Source organism: Papaver somniferum, chromosome 2 (genome assembly GCF_003573695.1).
Source record: "Papaver somniferum cultivar HN1 chromosome 2, ASM357369v1, whole genome shotgun sequence".
NCBI lineage: Eukaryota > Viridiplantae > Streptophyta > Magnoliopsida > Ranunculales > Papaveraceae > Papaver > Papaver somniferum.
The window spans coordinates 82,564,006-82,580,823 of record NC_039359.1 but is presented as its reverse complement, the minus strand read 5'-3'; the positions used below and the strand labels follow the sequence as shown (position 1 = coordinate 82,580,823).

At 35.3% G+C, this 16,818-nt stretch overlaps 1 long non-coding RNA gene across 1 annotated transcript; it reads left to right on the top strand.

Moving 5' to 3' along the window:
* The first annotated feature begins 13,615 nt into the window (after window positions 1–13,615).
* Window positions 13,616–16,607, top strand: LOC113348202. The gene is made up of 3 exons (XR_003359542.1): window positions 13,616–15,110; window positions 15,760–15,844; window positions 16,369–16,607. It is a non-coding gene; the product is annotated as an uncharacterized LOC113348202 (long non-coding RNA).
* Window positions 16,608–16,818: the final 211 nt, after the last annotated feature.

The following is a 16,818-nucleotide window of genomic DNA, read 5'->3' as shown; positions in this document are numbered from 1 at the left end:
TTAACCTTGGGTTTTTCCAAAACCGTGTAGGTTAACTACTTAAAAACTTCATTAGGATTCTGAAGCCAGATCCAACTATTTTATCTGTAGTTGTGTATTCTGATCTTACTTTTTCTATCGTATTGAATACTATATTCTCTAATATTTTCTAGAGATGTATATAATAAGTAATCACAAAGCTCTTCGTCTCATTCTTTGTGATTCCAGAATAACTTGTTCTACTACCATATAATTAAGTTTTCGCGAGGTGATTGATATTTCTTGGCTGTTATTGAGAATATAAGTCTGGATTATAAATTGGTTCCCATGCACCTTGATTTATCATAAGATATAACAAAACTTTATAGGTATTTATGTGGGAGACATATTTATCTATCTGAATAGACCTTTCTGATGGAGAAAGATAGGTTTATAAGTTTTCGACTTTGGGTCGTAGAAAATCTTAGTTGTAGGTGACATCATCTAAGGGAATCCAGTGCGTAGATTCCTATTGGGATTCATCGGTATAAGAAATGTGACTGTACCTTGATCAGTGGGAGATTGGTTAGGGATCAACTACATTCCACTCCGAAGTTAATCTTGTAGTAGGCTAGTGTCTGTAGCGGCTTAATATAGTGTGGTTTTCAATATGGGCTAGGTCCCAGTGTTTTCTGCATTTGCGGTTTTCTCATTAAATTTTTTCTGGTGTTTGTGTTATTTTTTTTTCGCATTATATTTGTTTATATAATTGAAATATCACAGGTTGTGCGTAGTTCAATCAATTGGTAAATCCAAACTTGTTTGTTGGATAGTGATTGATTGACACTTGGATATTAGTCTTTGATACCATCCAAGTTATTTCTCATATTCAATCAGGCTCACAGATTCCTATCTATTCGGTTGCAGATTGATTTGAGAAATAGAGATACAACTCTTGGATACTTTTTCGTGATTGAGACTGACTGTCTAGTTGACTCTCTTGGAATTATGTTGGATATATCTGTACAGACTGCCTAGATAAATATTAAGTGTGGTTGTTAGACCCCCGCGTTTTCAAAAAGGATCATCCTTGCAACACTTAAGTTAGTTCTCAAGGATGGAGAAACCTAGAACTAGGTAACTGAGTGAGATGTAATACCATTGTGTAAATTGAGGGAATAGTTGTAAAAACTTCCTGAGTGTTTGTTCCCTGACTTCCATACCTTCTTTTGTTTGTATCTAATTCTTGTGGAATTTCGCAATGATCCTTTTGAGACTCCATCAGAGGGATTTCTCTAAGTATTAAGTCTAGAACCTCTTGAGATTGGTTCTAGATATTAGGAGTGGCGTGGAACCCATCTTCTAGTCATAGAACCTCCATAAAAATTCTCATAAAGCTCAGGTGTGCGAGCATCACTCTTTATGTAGAAATTTCTAAAGGAGTAACCTTGAAAATTCTGTTTATGGTTTTTTTGGTTTTTTGCAGGAATGTCATCCATTGTAGATGTTATCATACTTCTCACTATGTCAAAAGGATAAAATTTCGAAGATCGGAAATCTATTTCTTCCTAATAAAACAATGTCGAGTACTATGATTCCTTTTCCCGCAGAATGAACAGATTCTTACAGGCGAAACATTTGATGAATCCCATTTTTGACTCGTGGCCTTTATGATATTTACGTGTTATGGAAACACCTCTTAGAAGATAATCCCTTAGGAGTCATTTTCTCCATGCTAGGCACTGAGAAGAACTTACTCACTAAAACAGAGTTTTCCTTTTCCAAGAAGACACGTTGTTTCCGGGCTTGTAAAAGGGATACAACAAGTTTCTCTTTTTCAACACGACAATTGTTCAATTCTGATGAATAAGTCTTGATTAAACGTTCTTCTCTAATTGAGTCTTCTTTAACAGTATCTTCAAGAAAACTAATTTGTTTGCGTTGTAGATTAGTTTCTTGAATGAGTTTTTCGATATTGTTAGAAAAAGACTCAATGTTTCCATAGAGTTCCCGTTCTCTATTAAGAGACTTTTCAAATTCATCAGCGAGCTGAGCACATTTTTCTTCAAGTGTCATAATTATAGAAACTTGAAAAACGATAATCTCATCAAATTTTTTAAAGTCCTGGTGAGTTCCATCCCAGATTCTGACATAGTGTCACCTATCAAATCTGATAGTATCTTACCCCGGGATTTGGAAGAATCGACTAAGGAGTTATCCTTTGAGGTAAATCCTAGATATTTGGCATAATAAAAAATCTTTAGAGAACATGATTGTGTAGGTTTATTCGAGATAACCTTACGTCCACAGAGAACAGATTTCTACAAACACAAACTTATGAGGTATTAACGTGTTTTCCTGCTCTGTACAAATTAAAAAAGCGAGGGTCTAACAACCACACCCAATATTTCGTTCGGCAATCTATATGGACCAAACTCCAATATAATTCCAAGAGAATCAACTAGACAGTCATACTCAATCAAGGAAAGATATCCAAGGGTTGTATTTCTATTTCTCAATACAATCTGCAATCTAACAGGTAGGAATCTGTTACCCTAATTGATATGAGAAATAACTTGGATGGTACCAAATACCAATATCCAAGTGCCAATCAATTCATACTCAACAAACAAGGTCGGATTGACCAATTGATTGAACTATGTACAACCTGTGATATTTCAATTATATATAAAAATATTATGCGGAAAATAAACAACACAGACACCAGAAATTTTGTTAACGCGAAAACCGCAAATGAAAAAAACCTCGGGACCTAGTCCACATTGAACACCATACTGTATTAAGAGTCTACAAACACTAGCCTACCACAAGTTAACTTTAGACTGGAATATAGTTGAGCCATATCCAAGTCTCACACCGATTAAGGTACAGTCGCGTTCCTTACACCTCCAGAACCACGTCGCATTCTACGCACTTGATTCCCTTAGCTGATCTCACCCAAAACCAAGAGCTACGACCCTGTTGATACCTGAAAATATCTCCCCCTATCTAGGGTAACATGCCCCAAGGAAATTGGATGTTACCAAGTGGGTATGGGACTTGGGGACTAGGACCCAAGCCCATTGTGGGAATGTCCATGAAGAAGAAGAGGACAAGGAAGGGATTAATAAGAAAGAAGAGGGCCATATTAGGAAGGGAATGACATTAGAGGTAAGTAGGAAAGCATAAGACATGTATCAAGTCATTAGACAAGGAAGGGGTATTTGGAAAGTCTATAAAAGATAGGACAAGGTACAGTGGAAAGGAAACTCTCTCCCATACCATTCTAAGAAAAAAGAACATTTTGGTGAGCTAGGACGAGTAAGACCCTAAGCGAAAATCCGGTATTAACATTTGGCGACCACAGTGGGAGGATCGTGCCTTGCCCATCATAATGCAGCAGAATGAGGTAATCCAAGCACAGGGGACCAACCAGCGAACCACCCGACTAATCTTGACGAAGGTATACTGGAGGAAGAGGATAGTGAAGAAGATACCCCGCGCCAAAGCACGGACGGACAACCGACAAGAAAGGAAGATGTACCAATAGTTCAACAGCCAAAGTCCTCGGCCCCGAATACACAGAGCATACAAGAAGAGATAGAAGAGCGGTCATAAAAGAGGCTAGCATTGGAAGGATGGATAACGCAGGCTGTGATGGCAGGTCAAAGAAACCTAGGAAAGGTAGAAACACCAGGGGAGCAAGAAGAATCCAGAACAACAGCAACCGCTCAAAATGAAATGGCCAAGTACTTGGAAGACAAGTATCGCATCACGAAGCAAGACAAGCATCACCAGGAAAGTAGTCCGTACTGGTAAGACTAGAAGATGCCTACAATATTAAACTGCAAGTGCAAAGTGTCGATATGGAGCACAGTGCAAGCACAGGTCGATCCACAGGGACAAGGTGGGTGTTGAGTTAAAACTGTGGCCTCACTACAACTGATTCATTTTAAAAGGTAACCAAACATGGGGTGATTTATGTCGATACGACAAGATTAAGATTGATAAACAAACACAGAGATAAACAATTATATGAGAAGTACTAGGGCAGTCGAATCCGCCGCTTAACCTACATTAGATAATTCAGTTATCGAAATTACTCTCGTCCTTTTAACGAACAACGATGAAAATTCGAGTCAGCCGCATATTCAAGGTGATCTGAAGATGGATAATTAATCACAACTAAAGTATTCATCCTAAGCATTAATTGTCTGATTAAAGCACAACTAGTCAAAATATAAATCGATTCATTTAAGCAAGAGTTGCAGCACAACAACATAGAATTATTCCAACTACCTAAGTTGCATATAAAAAACAAGGTGAAAGTAATATGTTGTAGTACAAAGATTAAATCTACCCTTAAGAAATAAAGCACAACAAGAACAAATTCATAACCAGAATTATCTGATGTTAGATTAAGAGTTTCATCTAAGCCCTAGCAAAGATGTTTAAAACATAATAAAAAATTAAATTAAACCTAATTTACTACTGCTAGTTGCTCCGGCTAGTCCGGGCTTGAGTTTTACATCACAACCAACTCCTCTATTTATACAAAAAGTTTTCCTCCAAACAATTCAATCCCATTGACAGTAATTACACAAGCAGAAATATAAGTAATTGGCAGTCTTGAAACTCACCACTGATGTAGTCTACTGTATCATGCAATGTCATTGTAATGTCTTCACTAATTTCGGATGTTGTCGGAGTTGAAAGGAAATCAAATTCAGACCTAACTGTCAGTTGGTTAATCATTACTGCCGCCCTATTTTTGCCATTTCTCTGTTGCCATTGTTGATGTTATATAGAGAATCTATCAATTTTCCTCTCTTGTGCTCTGAATAAGCCACTCTACCTACCTGGTAGGTATTGTGAATTGCTGATTGACAGTGGATGGAGGAATAGGTTTAGAAAGATAAATATAGAGTAAACTAGGTATAGGGTTTGAGTCTGACGCCGGCAATCGTATGAAAATTGGGTTGTCAAGGTGATGGCTTGATAATCTGAGAGAAGACGAGACAGACTGATTTGATATGCCGATAAAAGATGAGAGACAGAAAAGATGGGTTGACTGAATTGGGAGGAGAAGAAGTTTGTTTCTCATGTGTGAGATCGGAAAGAAAAACATGGTGACGTACTCTGGTGTAAAGCATGAGTACCTTTCTTTGGTATGAGAATGGATTTTGTACTTTGTTTGCTTTCCATGTAGTTTCCCAAACATGAGAAGAATCTGAGTTCTGAAGTTCGGACCATTAGGTTGTCAACCCTCACACTCCGATCTCTTGTTGTTGCGCATGCACCCCTTCACTGAAATGTGTATCTTATCATGGTGTGACCACTTCCCATTGTTTAACCCTTCTCTGGTGACTCTACTTAGTCTCCTGTCATTACAAAAATCAGAGAATATCACCACACTTTTACTTAGAATGAACAAGAAAAACAAAATACATAGTTTGGCATAAATATAGGAAATTAGTGCATCAAGATACAGTAAACACCTTCAAAAAGATAAGAATATATACAATATTAGGTGCCTATCAAATACCCTCAAACCTCAACGTTGCTCGTCTTCGAGTAAAACACAAAACTAACAAAAAACTCCTACTTACACCACTGTCGCTGGTCAAAATATACCCACAAAGTTCTAGGACAAAATATAAGCTCAGATTCCATGAAAGTGATACCGGCATTTCAGTTTAAGCTCACAGCAATGGATATGTCAATCTAGCTTTCAAAGGCACAATTCTAGCACTGAAACAACTAAGGACATGTGATAAGAGTGTAAAGTGTATCTTCATTAGACATGCATAGAGAATGATTTAGTATAGGAAGTTATGACTAGGGATGCACATGGGAGGGTATAGGCGGGTATAAGCTAAAACCAACCTCGCACCCACAGACTGCGGTTTTTTTTCATAACCAGCCCCTCACCCACAAACAACGGGTGGGTTTTTTTACCCTCCCGCTACGGGTAGGGCAGGTATGGGTTTAAACCCGCTTTATATTCAATAATCATTCACACACACACATGTTTTACTTAAATTCTTTATAACTTAAAAAAAAAACATAACTACATAAGTCTTACATAGTACACTAGTACTTCCAATAAAAACAAGTTTAACCAGACTACTTCAAAGTTCATATTAAAACTTAAACAATAAAAGTTTCAAGACTAACAGTAAGTGAGTCATGTCTCTTCTATCATCTTCAAGTCTCTCCTCCTAGCATTCTCAAGGATCAACTACTTCCGATACCGTCTTTTTAAACAACTCTGCAACCAAATTGAAAATTATGTTACATTCCTTAAAGTGAATGAGGGTTATCAGTTATCCTATCTACTAGTATTAGGGTTTCATAATGGACGGCTAGGATTAGTTTTATCTAATGGTATATAATTGCGGGTTTTTCGGGCGGGTATGGGCGGGTATTAGCTAAAACCAACCTCGCACCCACAGACAACGGGTTTTTTCTTTCATAACCAACCCCGCACCCATAACGGGCGGGTTTGGACAAAAAATCCACGGGTACGGGGGGGTTTGGGTATCATGGGAGGGTCTTGTACAGCCCTAGTTATGACTGACAATCGCTAAGAGATAGTTTTTAGGTTAAGAACTGAATTCAAAGCCAAGCTAGCTGTTCGGCTTTACGAGAATTGTGAATGTTCACCTAAGAGTTGGTGATATTTCAGTTTACCCGCGTTGTACCAAAAAGGAACATCGACTGCATATTACAAGACCATTTACAACACATAACAAAAAGGAACATTGACTGCATATTTACATTGACTACTCTCATTTTGAGGAAAGAGAGATACTTTAACATTTTTACTGAAATAGAACATAATAACCACTGAGTACTTTTTTTTTTTTTTCCTTTTCTGATTTTTTTTTCTTTTCTTTTTCAACTGATTTTGGATTAACACAGATACAAACATAAGTGGACACAACAGCTTTACAAAAACAGAAAAATACATAACACTTTTAGCAAGAGGTGGCCCTTTTCGATGCACCCCGTCAAATTATATGGTTTCTTTTATTAATGTATCCTCCATCTTCTATCACAGACAACCAAAGAACAAGCTAGTCGAGTCTCATTCAGTATTCTAGATGATTGGCATCCTACTTAACCTATGAAACACCGACGCAATACACGCTTGGTTGATCGTGCATATGAAATTTTTCTATATCAAAATGTGAGTTGTGCTAGAATCAGGGGTGCCTCATCATATAGACTAAGAACCCTAAGATATCGTACATGCACAGGTATCATAATTCAAGGTAAGTGAGCTCCATTTTTTTTTTGTAACAAAAAGAAAGAGTTCTATTTTCAATTATAACATGCCATCAATACAACATTGTCCTCGATGTTTCAAAGAATAACTAAAATTACAAGTACAACATACCAGAAGAACCATGCTGAGTAGAGAAAAGGAAAGAGATTACCAGATGTCAGCGAAAAGCAGGATTAGAACTCCGTTATTCAACGCTAGAAACCAAGGAAATCAGCTGATAGTCACATCAGATTAGCAAACTTATATACAAAAAATAAAAATCAAGAGAAACTGAACTGTAAAGACCCTCAAGCTCGTCAACGCTATTAGACTAGTCAAGAGACGTCTTAGCCGATAATAACTCGATTAGTTTAACACGAAGGTTAATTAAAAGGAATTAATCTAACAACTATCTAGACACGAAACTAGTATCATTGAAAGGGTCTCGAAAAGTTATGCGAAGTGGACTAGTCGAACGTGTCATTAGGATACCCGATGAAGCTAATTTATCAAATTATTTTCGGAGGGTAAAATAGTAATTTTGTATTTTATCCTTGTGGATGCACTTGTCAAAGCGAGTGGGTGTATCATCAATTTTTGTCGGCCTTATCTTCACTTCAACAAGAAGACTCTTTATCCTTTCTTATTCTTCATCTCTCTTCTCATTCTTTCTTTCTCTCTGCTTCTTCTTCTCTGTTCATCGCCTGATAGAGATTTGAGAGATAAATCGAGTTTTCAGATCGAGAGAGATATGGGGATGATTGAGTAGTGGTTGTTGGTGGTTCTGATTTTGGTTAGCTCTGGGAAGAAGATAAGACGTCGGTGCTGCTGTAAATCGAAGATATGATTTCTGAATCTAGGTTTATGTATGATGGAGATGTGAATCGTGATGTTGATAGATGAGGAAAGGATGGGTTTTTTGTTAGATTGAGGAGGCGAAGCTTTTCTGATGATGAATCGAATATTGGAATTTAGTAATTAGTGTTCTGCATGTTGTTTTGGAATTCAAATTGGTCAAAGCTTGAGAAGATTTAGGTAGAATTATAAGATGGGTTTGTTTAATTGAAGCTTCTGAAGCTGTTGTGGTGATAAATTGAGAAGATAGGTTTATGTGCAAGGAATTAGGGTTCTTGAGTCTTAAACACAGATAAAGAAGATGTAATTGAAGTTTTGGAGTTGATTTGGTAAAGAATTGAAGATGATTAGGGTTTCCGTCTTCAAGAAATAAGAACTAAGGTTTCAGAAGCATTGGTTCGGTGAATTAACAATTCAGGAGAGGCCAATGGTTGGGTAAGTTTCTGTTGTTTAATTTCGCTGTTTGAAGTTGAATTGCTAATGATTGTTGAGTTTATAAGTTTGTGTTTGAGACTGAGGTTGAGATGAATTGGGTATTGCTTTGCTGATGTTTTGAAGTATATGTCATGTGCGACTGAATCTGGTTGATTGTCTGCATATGGGTATTGACTGGAATTGAAGTAGACATGGTGGTGTAAGGATGATTTACAGGTTCCTTGTGAAATTAAGGTTCACAATTTAGAATGGTGATGAACTGAAGATAATTGAATTGGGGATGGAGTTGTCTGTGTATTGAGATTTCAAGTGATGTAAGTAGGTATGAACGAATGATGATGGTATTAACTGAAATGGTAATACTAGATATAAGCTGGGTCTGATGTGTATGAGGTGAATGTGTGTTGTTGAAGATGAGGTATTGAAGTCAGTTATTAAGAAGAATGGGAGTTGAACTGTGGCTGACGTTGTTGGCCTAATGGATTCTAGGGATGCTGAGATGGAGATACAATTGGTGTTAGTTTGTGAGATAATGAAATTACAGATTGTGCAGGCAGTAATGAAATGGGGATGTTGATTGAACCGCGGCTGAATTGTTGTGCGTATTGTAGTTAGTGAATATGAGATGGAGGTGGTAATATGATTGATTGTAGTGGTAGTGTTGTAATGGGGACGCAGGTGATGCAAGTGAAGCTTTAGATGAATGTTAGGAGGTTACAGATAATGTGTTAGAGTGACTGCAATGGGTTGCTGGACCGAAGTTACAATTGTAGATGGTTGTAGGATTAGTTAGTGCATCAAGTGCAGACTTGCAATTGCAATTGCAGGTAAAGCTTAGATTACAATTGTGTATTGAATTTGTAGAATTCTTTTACAATGAATAGTTTTTGTTTTGATCAAATGAATAGAATCAGGTTATGTTCTTGTAACTGCATTTGAATTAGGTTGTTAGTCAGCCCAGTCATTTTAGCTGACTCAGTGCCTCTGTTTGAGTTGAATCGGCTTGACTCAGATCCGGCTCAGTGAGCCAAGACCAGACCTGACTTTGACCATAGCTGACCTGTCCTTGACCGTTGACTATACTTTGACTCCTTTGACTAATGTCGACTGTTAGTGACCGTTAGCGACTATCTCTTGATCAAAGGTTTGACTGTTAGTTGACCCAGTTAGCCAGGCCTGGTGTAGTGGGCCGAATTTAGTGGACTTGGGCTTAGGGCTAGTGTTCATATTTGATGAATTGGACCACTTATGGTCCAAATTAGCCTTTGGCTTCTTCTACAAAGTGGTAGATACTCTTTTGACCTAGCTAGTGAACTATGGAATCAATCCAATAGAGTTAGTAAGCCTTAGCTATGCTAAAGATAGAGATTTATAATGTCTAAAGTCATAAATGGGCTTAGGACCATTAGATAAAACTATATGATTCTTGTATGAGCCACTTTGGTTAGATTCTTAGATTCTTGTGTGATTAACAGTTAGTCTATATTAACGACGCTCGATTCAAAGGATGAACCAGCGGATCATGGATCTAGAGGTAGGCGTGGCTTGTCATCAAAAGAGGTGGGAATACTTTAACTCTTTTGTGATTATTGTTGTTTTCTTTTACCAAAGTTTAAGTTTAACAAATTCATGCATTGTATGATTGTGTATTCCATGCATTGTTTAACTTTGATTTACGAAAGTTCTGTTATTTCTTTTAATCTTTCCATTGCTTGGAAAGGAACTGTAATGCTTTGTTTCTATTTATGAATTGTTTGGGAAATGAGAATTTTCATTTGTGGTATATAGGATACTGCTCCTTCATTTATATCTACATGAATTCGAGCTTTTATGCAATCACTAGGTGCGGGACGATTCACCATATAGCTATCTAGGTGCGGGACGAGTCACCATTATTATATATTGTTTGGAAGGAGTTAGTTCCATATACATGATTGTTTAACTATGTGAAATTGAGTGCGCTTTAACGTTTAGGGAAAACATGAATTGTTTTCAAATCATTTTCAATGATTGCATGAAAGTTAAATGTTATTCCTACGGGGCACCCCTTTTAGGGATGATGTGCTCACCCATTCTCACTCTCAGTTTCAGAGACAGATCAGAGTTGCGCAGCGAAAGATCCGAGAAGTTAACTTCTTTAGTTGGTTATATTTTGATAATGTTTATTATGTTGTATATTCTATTTGTAAACCAAATGACTATTATATATGTATTATTTTGAGAGGAGTTCTTGTATATATATATTTCTGAGCGAGGCTAGTTTTGGGTTAAATTCTGTAGCAGATTTCTTAATCGAATGTTTAAGTAACTGATTTAAATTTTAGTTCCTCTTATTTAGTTAATATCTTGGATTAGTCATCTGCTAGCTTAGGGGGGCGCTACAACATTGGTATCAGAGCTCACTATTAGATCTTATATGGGAAAGAATAGAAATAGCCAGTGCCAGTTAGTGAACTAGATTAGTTTAGAACTAGGTTGGGTTTGTGAGATAAATCTTAATCACTAAAATCTATCAATAACTAAAATAATTATTTGATTGATTGTTTTGTTTGTTTGTTTGGTTGTTTGTTTATTGAAGTAAAAATTGTAGGATACACCAGTAACTTTAGCCAATCAGGGTTTGAGAATAATTAATCTAAAAAGTATGAACACGTAGTCAATTTAATACTATAAAAATAGTGAAATTAGTATTAGTGATAGATCTTGTAAGTCACATAGAAACTTACTGAACATTACTTATACATAGAATAAACAAATTCTAATTACATAAATGTTTATGATATTTTGGTACTCAATAATATTTGTAAGAGTAGTTAGAATAATAGTTCAACCATCAATGTTAATAATAAAAATATTATAATAAGAATTATAGATGATAATAATTTTAATAAAATAATTTTAGCATTTATCAATTAGCATCATGTTGAACTTAACTTAACTAATATTTTGTTAAATCTGTATATCGATAAAAATAATAATTATGGTTAAATAACTATGAAAAACTATTAGCACTTATGTACGGTTAAAGTCTATAAATTTCTATAAATTAAACAAATGACAATTAGAAATATATGTACCCTGTTTAAACTAGATAGTTAATAAATAGTTATTAGGTGTTAGACGTAAATATATATACACAATAGAAGACTCGATATGTCAATTGTCCTTGTATCGAAATTATCTTAAGTCTAATAAATGATCCAGTAAATCTCTAAAATGAAACAAATATACATGAAGTAGTAATAATAGTATTCAGATGCTTAGTGTCATATTAGAATTAAAAGAAAATAAATTTGTATATTAATAGGATCCTTCTTCGTAAATAGGTTCAGTCATCTTTTGAAATGGAGAATTGGTATGACGAACCTAAACTGTTAGAACTTAAATTAGTATTTTGTTGATCTTAACTTAAATTAAAATCTCATTAACAAATATATAGTGATAAAATAATGATTAGGATTAAATAGCTAAGAAAAATTATTAGCGCTTACGGTTAAGTTTTGCAAAGTTAACTAATAACAAATTAGAATTGTATGTTTTGTGTTTAAACCAGATAGCTAATATAAGACTTATTCGTTAGGATTAAGAAGATGAGGTTATATAATGCATAAAATAGAGACTAAACTTGTTAACAATATTATACCTAGATTATCTTTAGTCCAATAAATGATTCACTAATCACTAAATTATACACATGGAGTGATATTTATAGTACATGAATGCTTAGTACAAAATTAGACTAAAAGAAGAATAAATTTGCATATGAATAAGATACTTATTAATTAATAATAAAATATAAAGGCTATTAAGACATATTAGAATTTTATGCAGACTCAGGTATGAATCGTATTAAATTACCAACGACTGTATTTAACAAGATATATATATATAGTATACGGATTCAATATGAATAAGTAAAATCTATTATAGCAATCTTTACGTGAATGTAGAATTATAGATAGAAAATTAAGGCTTAGTGTATCAATTGGACGATTAACTGAAGAATAATGAGAATAATAATACAATTGATAATAGTAATCGAATAATTAGGCTAGTAGGAAATTTATGATAGATAATATTGGGAAAATTTATATATGATACTACAACAAAGTTAAAATTATCAAATATTATAAATTGACGTAAAATCGAATTAGGATTACTTATTTTGGCAAAATAAATAAATAAATAAATAAATAAAATTCAGATGACTAAATTGTTTAAATGATGTAAACTATTTATATATTTTTTACGAAATAAATTTATCAGACTTACACCAGTTACGATAAAATTTTAGAGACTAAATAATCTTAATAAATTAATGTTTAGATAATCCAGCACTAGGGAATAATAAAAGTTTTGTTTTCTCTGTTCGTAGGAAGGCATTATTGGGCTTGGCCAACCTTGACAGGGCAACTGCATTCAGAGAAGACCGATCATAGAAGTATGGTGTAATTTAATTTAGAAAACCAATAGACGTAACTTCACTTAGAAAGATTCGTAGGATTCTTCCTTGAAGTTAGAGACAGATATCTTTTAAAATAGAAATTAGTGTAAGAAACTTAGATTTCTTTATTTGATAGTTATTAAATCAGCATAGTTGAACCTACAACCACAAATTTTTGTTGTAGAAAGCCATATAGGTTTGTGCTTTGTTTTTTATATTGTTTGCACTTAGATAGGAGATAGGATTATTCTTTAAGGTGGGAAGTATTTTGAAGACTTGAAGGATAGTTCGATTTTCGAGGACGAAAATGTATAAGGTGGAGAGAATGTAAAGACCCTCAAGCTCGTCAACGCTATTAGACTAGTCAAGAGACGTCTTAGCCGATAATAACTCGATTAGTTTAACACGAAGGTTAATTAATAGGAATTAATCTAACAACGATCTAGATACGAAACTAGTATCATTGAATAGGTCTCGTAAAGTTATGCGAAGTGGACTACTCGAACGTGTCATTCGGATACCAGATGAAGATAATTTATCAAATTATTTTCGGAGGGTAAAATAATAATTTTGGATTTTATCCTCGTGGACGCACGTGTCAAAGCGAGTGGGTGTATCATCAATTTTGGTCGGCCTTATCTTCACTTCAACGAGAAGGCTCTTTCTCCTTTCTTATTCTTCATCTCTCTTCTCATTCTTTCTTTCTCTCTGCTTCTTCTTCTCTGTTCATCGCCTGATAGAGATTTGAGAGATAAATCGAGTTTTCAGATCGAGAGAGATATGGGGATGATTGAGTAGTGGTTGTTGGTGGTTCTGATTTTGGTTAGCTCTGGGAAGAAGAGGAGACGTCGGTGCTACTGTAAATCGAAGATATGATTTATGAATCTAGGTTTATGTATGATGGAAATGTGAATTGTGATGTTGATAGATGAGGAAAGGATGGGATTTTTGTTAGATTGAGGAGGCGAAGCTTTTTTGATGATGAATCGAAGATTGGAATTTAGTAATTAGTGTTCTGCATGTTTTTTTGGAATTCAAATTGGTCAAAGCTTGAGAAGATTTAGGTAGAATTATAAGATGGGTTTGTTTAATTGAAGCTTCTGAAGCTGTTGTGGTGATAAATTGAGAAGATAGGTTTATGTGCAAGGAATTAGGGTTCTTGAGTCTTAAACACAGATAAAGAAGATGTAATTGAAGTTTTGGAGTTGATTTGGTAAAGAATTGAAGATGATTAGGGTTTCTGTTCTTCAAGAAATAAGAACTAAGGTTTCAGAAGCATTGGTTCGGTGAATTAACAATTCAGGGGAGGCCAATGGTTGGGTAAGTTTCTGTTGTTTAATTTCGCTATTTGAAGTTGAATTGCTAATGATTGTTGAGTTTATAACTTTGTGTTCGAGACTGAGGTTGAGATGAATTGGGTATTGCTTTGCTGATGTTTTGAAGTATATGTCATGTGCGACTGAATCTGGTTGATTATCTGCATATGGGTATTGACTGAAATTGAAGTAGACATGGTGGTGTAAGGATGATTTACAGGTTCCTTGTGAAATTAAGGTTCACAATTTAGAATGGTGATAAACTGAAGATAATTGAATTGGGGATGGAGTTGTCTGTGTATTGAGATTTCAAGTGATGTAAATGGGTATGAACGAATGATGATGGTATTAACTGAAATAGTAATACTAGATATAAGCTGGGTCTGATGTGTATGAGGTGAATGTGTGTTGTTGAAGATGAGGTATTGAAGTCGTTTATTAATAAGAATGGGAGTTGAACTGTGGCTGACGTTGTTGGCCTAATGGATTCTAGGGATGCTGAGCTGGGGATGCAATTGGTGTTAGTTTGTGAGATAATGAAATTGCAGATTCCGTAGGCAGTAATGAAATGGGGATGTTGATTGAACCGCGACTGAATTGTTGTGCGTATTGTAGTTAGTGAATATGAGATGGAGGTGGTAATATGATTGATTGTAGTGGTAGTGTTGTAATGGGGACGCAGGTGATGCAAGTGAAGCTTTAGATGAATGTTAGGAAATTACAGATAATGGTTTTCAGTGACTGCAATGGGTTGCTGGACCGAAGTTACAATTGTAGATGGGTTGTAGGATTAGTTAGTGCATCAAGTGCAGGCTTGCAACTGCAATTGCAGGTAAAGCTTAGATTACAATTGTGTATTGAATTTGTAGAATTCTTTTACAATGAGTAGTTTTTTGTATTGATCAAATGAATAGAATCAGGTTGTGTTCTTGTAATTGCATTTGAATTAGGTTGTTAGTCAGCCCAGTCATTTTAGCTGACTCAGTGCCTCTGTTTGAGTTGAATCGGCTTGACTCAGTTCCGGCTCAGTGAGCCAAGACCAGACCTGACTTTGACCATACCTGACCTGTCCTTGACCGTTGACTATTCTTTGACTCCTTTGACTGACGTCGACTGTTAGTGATCGTTAGCGACTATCTCTTGACCAAAGGTTTGACTGTTAGTTGACCCAGTTAGCCAGACCTTGTGTAGTGGGCCGAATTTAGTGGACTTGGGCTTAGGGCTAGTGTTCCTATTTGATGAATTGGACCACTTATGGTCCGAATTAGCCTTTGGCTTCTTCTACAAAGTGGTAGATACTCTTTTGACCTAGTTAGTAAACTATGGAATCAATCCAATAGAGTTAGTAAACCTTAGCTATGCTAAAGATAGATATTTATAATGTGTAAAGTGATGAATGGGCTTAGGACCATTAGATAAAATTATATGATTCTTGTATGAGCCACTTTGGTTAGATTCTTATATTCTTGTATGATTAACAGTTAGTCTATATTAACAACGCTCGATTCAAAGGATGAACCAGTGGATCATGGATCTCGAGGTAGGCGTGGCTTGTCATCAAAAGAGGTGGGAATACTTTAACTCTTTGTGATTATTGTTGTTTTCTTTTACCAAAGTTTAAGTTTAACAAATTCATGCATTGTATGATTGTGTATTCCATGCATTGTTTAACTTTGGTTTACGAAAGTTCTGTTATTTGTTTTAATCTTTCCATTGCTTGGAACGGAATTGTAATGCTTTTTTTGTCTTTATGAATTGTTTGGGAAATGAGAATTTCCATCTGTGGTATATAGGATACTGCTCCTTCATTTATATCTACATGAATTCGAGCTTTCATGCAATCACTAGGTGCGGGACGAGTCACCATATAGCTATCTAGGTGCGGGACGAGTCACCATTATTATATATTGTTTGGAAGGAGTTAGTTCCATATACATGATTGTTTAGCTATGTGAAATTGATTGCGCTTTAACGTTTAGGGAAAACATGAATTGTTTTCAAATCATTTTCAATGATTGCATGAAAGTTAAATGTTATTCCTATGGGGAATCCCTTTTAGGGATGAAGTGCTCACACATTCCCATTCTCAGTTTCAGAGACAGATCAGAGTTGCGCAACGAAAGCTCCGAGAAGTTAACTTCGTTAGTTGGTTATATTCTGACAATGTTTATTATGTTGTATATTCTATTTGTAAACCAAATGACTATTGTATATGTATTATTTTGAGAGGAGTTCTTGTATATATATATTTCTGAGAGGGGCTAGTTTTGGGTTAAATTCTGTAGCAGATTTCTTAATCGAATGTTTAAGTAACTTATTTAAATTTTAGTGTCTCTTATTTAGTTAATCTCTTGGATTAATCAGCTGCTAGCCTAGGGGGCGCTACATGAACCTACTGGATTATATACAAAGATGATTCACCATAAATATACAACCTAAAGAGTAGAGGATTAACCCAGAAGATGACATGCATAAATATCGACAGCCTCAAGCATATACAACATGACAAGGTAAGTAAGGCTGCAGATATTAATGAGCTA